Source organism: Diadema antillarum, unplaced genomic scaffold, assembly GCF_040938485.1.
Source record: "Diadema antillarum isolate AM-2024a unplaced genomic scaffold, OU_Dant_1.0 seq00001248_RagTag, whole genome shotgun sequence".
NCBI lineage: Eukaryota > Metazoa > Echinodermata > Echinoidea > Diadematoida > Diadematidae > Diadema > Diadema antillarum.
The window spans coordinates 89,505-97,192 of record NW_027272034.1 but is presented as its reverse complement, the minus strand read 5'-3'; positions in this window follow the sequence as shown (position 1 = coordinate 97,192).

The window sequence follows — 7,688 nt, the reverse complement described above, 5'->3', positions numbered from 1 at the left end:
CGTAGTTAAGAAAAGAATAAATAAAGTTTACACTTATTCCAGAAAACTGTGTACTACATTGCTATACCCCTTATTTGGTCGGACAAACAGAAGCAGAATACAAATATTGGAAGAAAGGTACGACTGTCTTTGGCTAACGTTATAGTGGTGGTGAACCTGTTAGTTCTTTATGGTGACACATTTATCACCGATTAGAAATCTTAGGCAAACAAATGACATATTCATCAAACCTCAGCAAATAAGGCCCGTTTTATCTCTCAAAGTATCCAAAAGTTCATGTCGCTTGTGAATGAAGTCAAAGTATTTTAATGTAAGGGCTAAAAAATATATTTGATAATGTCGTGTCTGAAATGACGAATAAATATTGAAAAGACACAGTCAACGCGATCTATTTACACAAGCGAAGAGGTGCTCAACTTGTTTAGTCAGGACGGTCGAAGTCCAAAAAGAAACTTTGGAAAGGGTATACCTTACATCTCTAGTTGACAGTTTGTTGTATGGACACTTCACAAGCATGTAGTTCATACAAATAGTCCAGTGCATGTTATGATACTTATTGCCTGAGGAATGGTGTAAAATTGGTTATGCGTTTGTGTGCGCATTTTGCGTCCCTTGCAATTCCAGCTCCTATTCGTCTAAGATACCTCGAAATATGAATGACGTTCCGTATGCAGGAAGGATTTAATCTCCTATTATTATAACATCCATTCTCCTTGACGCTCCTCCATCTACACATTGGATGTACAAGTCATTACTTTGTAGAAAACAACCTAAGTGAACTCCTGCAATCAGTAATCTATTCTCTACGTAACGTCTTGAAATGTTGCAAAGGTTTACCATAGAAAGTTCAGAACGTCCTACCAATTGATAGTACTCGGAGATTTAGGCAGAAAACACATAACCCTTTCCCTGAATCATAATCTCTGGCTTACAGTATACACCTGGGTGCAAGCCTTGCAATTACCTTGTTCGTTTTAAATCAGCTACCAATCTGCCCCCATATGAATTTAGATATATCAAAATATCGAAGAGATCGTCAGTCACATTAACAAAACTTAATCAACATCAAACTAGTTCTCACCAATGTTTAGCTGGTTTTCTTTGACCTAACCCTAACCCAAACCCTAACCCTAACCCTAACCCTAACCCTAACCCTAGTACCTGCGCAATTTACACTGTAACTCCAAGCTCTACCGCGCAATCTGTTGATCAGGAAACACTTTTGTTCAAACAGTCCTTTTGTTCACTGTTTGTCATTACATCCTGTTTCTTAAAGGAAACCAAAACAACAACAACAACAACAACAACAACAACAACAACAACAACAACAACAAAGAGAAATGAGGATTGAGTGAAAGCAGCAACATTAGTAGAACACATCTGTGAAAGTTTGAGGAAAATCGGACAATCGATGTCAAAGTTATGATTTTTCAGTTTTGGTGTTGGAACCACTGAATCAGGAGATTCCTTGAGTTTATGACATAATGTGTGGACAACAATATAAAGAAAATATAAAGAAAATTCACAATACTTTCACTTTTCTAGCGTAATGAAAGAGCACTTGACTAATTCGGGGTGGGGGGGGGGGAGAGTAATTGCTATCCTTAACATATGTCAGGATCAAGTTGATGGCATGTATAATTTTTATGAAAACGATTTTGTTTAACGGAATTCTCTTTATATTTTCTTCATATTGTTGTCCACACATGACGTCATGAACTCTAGTAGTCAAAACTTCGAAAATTCATAACTTTTGCATCGATTGTCCGATTTCCTCAAACTTTCACTGATGTGTTCTATTAATTTTGCTGCTTCCTATCACTCTTTGGGTTTTGGTTTCCTTTGATAAGATGTACATTGTTTGCATTGATAATGCAATGCTTGTGAAGCACACGAGGAGGGTAAAATCTATAAATCACTATTTTTATTTGTGCAATCATAACCATCATCATTGTCATAAGTTTTAGATAAGGAATATCAGTCGTACTCTTCAAACTTTACATGTCTTTACATGTCTAATCTGTGTATATATGGTGGACACATAGTAACAAGCACAAACAACTACGACGACGACAGCAACAACAACAACAACAACAACAACAAACAACAACAACAACAACAACAGCAGCAGCGGCAGCAAGTCGACTCCAATAAAAACCAAATTGCAAAAATTTGTGCAATACCGGGATACTTTGTAATTAGAACGATTTAAGCAGAGAAGACCCATTTTCAGCCGGCAATACTGAATTTGGATTCAGTCAGTCACTGTTAGATTCTCATTTTTTTATTTATTTATTATTGTTATTATTATCATTTTTTTTTTTTGGGGGGGGGGGGAGGGTAAATGAACGTTGGCAGAGTATTACGAGCTATACAGCCATGCTGTTTCCATGAGATTGTACAAACACACACACACACACACACACACACACTCACACACACACACAAATGCACTGACGAGTTTGCAACGATCTGCCTTCATTAGAACACCAGTGTAGAAATAGAAGAAGAAGAAGAAGAAGAAGAAGAAGAAGAAGAAGGGAAAAAAACACAGAGTATGAGACTGTCGTGCATGATGTACATACCAAATACTTGCGGCACAGCTAGGTACCATTAACCCAAGGCATCAGAAAGAGATATAGATTACAAGTGAGACCAAAAGGAGGTACATTGTATTACAGGCGAAAGAGAGGAATGGACATTTCTTAATTCTCATCGCTAGGACTAAGATCGGATGAGTTGTTTTCAAGGATGGAAATAAGAGGACAAGAAGCTTCAGACAAGAAAGAAGGCTGTCAGCTATTGGATCGCAGGATGGATTCTATGAATCCCTAGAACTTCATCCATTTTACTTCACCAGGTTTCGGTCGACGCTTGGCTGCTCAATTACAGATTTATCTCGGGTTGTGCAGTTGGTGGCGTACACGTGCTTACTTCACGCAAACGGGGGCGGGGGGGGGGGGAGGGGGTGGTAATCCGCCCTTATAATGTCCGCACAGAACGGGTATGATACAGTGTATGAGTCTAGTGAAATGCTGATGTTTAATAGATAATCAAATGAATGTTCAACCTATCATGGAGATATTGACAAGGTTTTGTGGTTCATATTGAGTAACGCCTTTACGGACAAGACCTGCTGTCATCTATAAGACGTATAGGCGTACCCTCCTCCCGAAATATAGCAGATTAGGATTTATAAGTCCATTTATTCGCTTTAACTGACTGATCGCAATCTCAAGCTGCACAGCGAGACCCTGGTGGAAGGTAAATACCAGTGGAAGGTAAACAAGGAAATATTTTTACCTGAGATCAGTCGACTATTGACAAACTGCGCAGATAATGCACGTTCGTGTGGGATGGCTGCGGAGTGAGGTTGGGCTAGGTTTTTAGTGAATCTCTTTGGCAATTCATAACCAAGAAATATATAATGTTTACTAGTACTCACTGAAGCTTCATTCTAGGACATCCACTGACAACATACGGATCACATACACATATCATTGTCAGTAGCACTACTATACGTGCATAATTATGTACTATTAAGTAGGCCTATATTCTTATCAAGCTGGGTACAAATTATACATCGAACATCGCTTTTCTAGCAGGTGCGCAAAGGTCTATAGGGTTTGACAGCCAGCCCCATGCAGATGTTTTATCGCATATTATCTTTCATGTGACACAATAAAACAAACAGTCAGAAGTGGAAACGATAACCTGTGATCATATTTTGCGCAAAACTGATAGGACAGAGCAGAGTCTCTGACATAGATAACTACAGTTCAACACCTATTTTCTAAGACGACAGGAAAGAAGTTCCTTACCTCTTGCTATCAGTACATCAAGGGGTCCACTAGCTTTGGTACCCTCGTGGCTTCCACCCTGAAGGCCAAGTCATAGAGGAAACGATCTCCTGCTCGATCTCTGATTGCGATTATATTTGTTCGCCTGGCAAAGTCGTGCTGTTTTGAGACGGCTATTATCGATTGCTACATTCGTCGCGTAACACCTGCACAATACAGTATGTCGTTGTCTTTAGAACTAGCTCACTCACCCTGTGAATAGACACCAGAAGTGAGAAGGTGGGAACAGGCGACTTTGTTGACTGAGTTGCGCAAGAGGCTCATGAAGCCGTTTGTTCCTGAGGATAGTCAAGAAGATAGCGTGTGTACCTTCGAGTTCACATTATCAGTAGAAGCTTCTTGGTTTGATCTAGGCTTGTTGACATGTGACTATGTGATCATCTGAAGACTCTTTGTCGTAGAGGGCGATTTAGCCTTTATTCTATAAGTTAAATTCGATTACTGGTAGCTTACCTTTCTATATTTCCGGATGAAAGTGATTCTTATGCAGTTTAGAGGAAGAACAACTCTCATCGTTGTTATCAACCCTCATGATGTACACTATATGTCTCGATCGAATAAAAAAATGACAATGTGAAGTTATAGGCGTTTTTTCTTTTCTTTCATGATTTGATTCCTGAGAGCATTAGTTCATGGACTTACAGTGAGCAATTGTTGGGCCTTGGTAAATACACTCATAATGATTGGCATTGTGTGTATATATAATGTGTACATATTATATATATATATATATATATATATATATATATATATATATATATATATATATATATATATATATACATATATATATTATATATATATTATATATATATATATATATATATATATATATATATATATATTATATATATATATATATATATATATATATATATATATATATATATTATACATTCCATTTTTATTTTCACAGGGTAGCCCTTTCAGATAAAAAACCCCTGAATATCAAAAAGCATGTAAAACAGATCTTTGAAAGAAATTTTGTGGGAAAGGGGTTCGTTTGCGCAACATCTATTGTAGTAAACGTACCAGATCAAGCCGTCATCTAACAAAAATTGCACTATCAAAATACATTGCTCTAACTTCATGTATCAAGTGTTTTTAACAGGCATGGAATATGCCATTTCACAAGTGTGAATGAGATAGCCTAATTGATTAACGTCTGGGGGAAATATTGTGGTGAAATTTTATAGAAACATACGACAACTAAGGCTTTGATATCAACGACCGCAGTAATGGTAATGGTGATGATGATTATGATAATATAACAACAATGATGATAATTAAACTGTTTGATAAAAAGATAATAAGATCAAATGATGATATATTCATCCAGGAATGGCTCACCACCCAGGATTTGAACCCACGACTTCGTATTTCATATCCACTTTCCCAGTGCTCCCACGCTTTCTCATAACAATTCCTGTAAGTTAAAAGACAAGTTCACCTTAATTGGGTGATTGCAGCAATATCAATAGAACACATCAGTGAATGTTTGAAACAGGTATTCCACTCAAAAGTTACGATTTTTTGAAGTTTCAGCTCTGCCATTGCTGGAAGAGAGTCTACTGTAGTTTGTGATGTCACGTGTGCAGAACAATACATGAAGAACATGATTATAGAGAAAATTCAACATTTTTCACTTTGCTCACAAAATGAAAGACCACTTAACTTGCCCATTTCAAAAGGAACGAGGAATAACATTACCCTTAACATAATTATGTCAGTAACAAGACGAGGGAGTGCGGACATCTTTTCTCTTTGAATCAAATTTTGTGGAATTCTTTTTAGATTTTCTTTGTATCGTTCTACCCATGTGAGCGCACAAACTATAGTAGTCTTGTACTCCAGCAGTAACTGATTTTCCTCCAACTTTCACGAATACATTATTTTAACTGATATTAGGCCTACAACATTCACTTAGTCTGGTACGGTGACATTGTCCTTTAATGCTTAATTTATTTTGATTATAACTGCTGCATGATTTAGATAGATTGTGAACTGTTTCAAGTCACTTCGTCATTATCATTATCATTATCATCATCATAAGGGGCAGCATCATTATTGTAAAATCATAATCATAATGATACTGATATTGCCTAATAGAGCAAAGAGGAGAGTTGAGACAAATGAGATTATGAATCCAATCATATATATTTATTCATCTGTTCCTCAATTTGTACAATGAATTTAATCATTTCGAAGCGAAAGTAACAAACTGATCAAGCAAATTCATTATCATTTACATCCATTACAAGTATTCGTAGTTTGGCGCTCTTTGTACAGCAGAAGCGAATTTCACATAAGTTTCATACTGAATAAATTATCTTCACACTTGACGCTAGTCCAAAGAGAGAAGTTCTTTTCTACATATTGGTAGATACCTCGTTAATAAGTTTCATTTTCCGACCATCTTCAATACCCCTTGTACGTACTTCTGTGGTATTTCTAGGGTATTTTCATTTATAAGTGAAGTATATCCTGTCTTATCATGGCGTCAATTGCTGATCAACGCATCAAAGGCGACTAGCTTCATGGTCCCTTGACAGGTTTTTGATTCAGACGACTCGCACAGAGTCTACGATACAGTCTAACTTAAGTCCGAAAATTTGGCGTAAATGTAAATACTCACTCCTGAGTAATACACGCCACTAAAGCCAAAACAACAGTATTAAAGCTTCGAGATAAAATGCATCAAGCATTATTAGGCAAATATTACCCTGGTATCTTCGTTGAAAAGTAAAACCAGTGACCTCAGATCGACCTTAGAAAGCAGGATCTTTTTTTTCCTGATCTATTTGCTTGATTTAAATCCCTTGTATGACTCTTCTGGCAAACTCGGAATATTATCATTAAATTGTTCGACCTCAAAGTCTATTCATTTCCATGCAGGTTGGAATAGAAGGTTGCTCTGCGCTAAGTACAGTTTCATGCCGAAACCGAAACAGACATTAGTTATTATACTGCCCGTAACTGTAGCACTCAGCAAAAATCTCATCAGCATAAGAAATTGACTATGAGAGCAATTCTCGCAATAATGCAACTATAATCATGATTGCAAACAATTTCCAAGGATTGAAATAGCAAAGGAGGGTAGCGTTTTCACATTGATGAATGTGTCAATCTATAAGTTATCACATTCATGGTCAAAACTAAATGAAAACATGCCTGTTATGATCCTAGAAAATTAGGATATGATAAAAATATCATGTTGTAACCAATTGAACAGAAATGTCGAGTTCTATTTCTCTTAATGAAAGACGGTGTATGGATTGATGAAAGACTTGAGGGCAAGTGACTTTGACAGGTAGAACCTCAACAAATCGATGCTACTTTTCAATCCCACTGAGATATATTGCATATGTGTTCTTCATACAGCGACAATCATGAAATAAGGTGTCTTCTGTAAGAGTTTTCTTGTAGTGTACTCGAATAATTATCTTTACAATGTTATCCCCTGCAAGAAACTCTTCCTCGAATTGAGATGTAGAGCAGTTACAATACGTCTTCAGTTACTCATTTCTCTACTTGGAAGAATTCGATAACGTCACACTCCTATTGCAACAATGATAAAACTTTTTCTTTTTGTCCAAAAACGCAATCATAATTATTGCCATGACGGTATCGTTACGACGGTATAGTTATGATATCGTGACGCAGTTCTGCACTTCCACCCATCGGAAACCTTATGATAAAAAAAGATCAGATATCCACATTACATAATTCACAACAGTTTGAAACGTTTCGAGATTGCATGAATCAGTTTAAAAAAGAAGAAAATAATAGTATTAACGTAAGACTCGAAGAAAAATGTTTAAAATAGTG